The sequence below is a fragment of the Capsicum annuum genome, chromosome 1 (assembly GCF_002878395.1).
Source record: "Capsicum annuum cultivar UCD-10X-F1 chromosome 1, UCD10Xv1.1, whole genome shotgun sequence".
Classification (NCBI taxonomy): domain Eukaryota; kingdom Viridiplantae; phylum Streptophyta; class Magnoliopsida; order Solanales; family Solanaceae; genus Capsicum; species Capsicum annuum.
In genome coordinates, this window is record NC_061111.1 from 69693335 (window position 1) to 69694290 (window position 956).

Genomic DNA, 956 nt, shown 5'->3' on the forward strand with positions numbered 1-956 from the left:
AACTAAAAAAAAAATTCTTCTAGGAATAAAAAATTAGTCAAACTCGATTATGTTAAAAATCACAACATTTGATACAAGTATTTCATCAAACATCTTGAAGGCATCTCCAAAAAGGTTTCTTTGATAGTAAGTTGGTTTCAAAATCAACAATTCTTGTTCTACACCTCTACAAATTCTTAATTTTAAGATTTAACAACTATTGAATTACTATTTTCTAAGTTAGTATTAAAAATGCACTGCTAATTAATGGAGATAAAGAGAATTGGGTAGAGATGGTGGTGAGAACAATTGGGCAGAGATGGTGGTGAGAACAGTAGTGTGGGGGACGGGGTGGGGGTGAGGGGCATTGAAGAAGAAAGGCTTTTCCTTTCTTTATATATATATATATATATATATATATATATATATATATATATAAAAAAATAAAAATAATAATAAAAAAAAAAAAAAAAGTGGGGCCATATCATTTTTTAATGAAAAACGCATTTTTTTCTTTTTACAAAAAAAAAATCACGGGGGGTAAATAAAGAGAAGTTAAGTTTAAGTTCTAAAGTGAGTTGGGAGGACAAGTTTAGGGAAGAAAAAATGTCTTTTATCTATTAAATTCCACCATTTTATCCATGGATTATGAACATAATCCATCCTACCTAATGGGTCCTAGAAGTATATTATTACTTTGATTTTTTCAAATCAAAGTATTCAATATATATATAACTTCAACAGTATTATTATAACTTCAACAGTATATTCAATACTAGTAAAAAACAGAAAAATCGACCACATGTGGTCGCTTTTTTTTATATATATAATTCAATATTATTTTTCAAAAAAAAAAAAGATTATCATTTTCTTTAATTCAAAAAAGCGATCACCAGTGGTCGCTTTTATAAATTTAATAAAATAATTTTTTAAAGAAAAGCGACCACTGTGGTCGCTTTTTTATATATTAATTTATT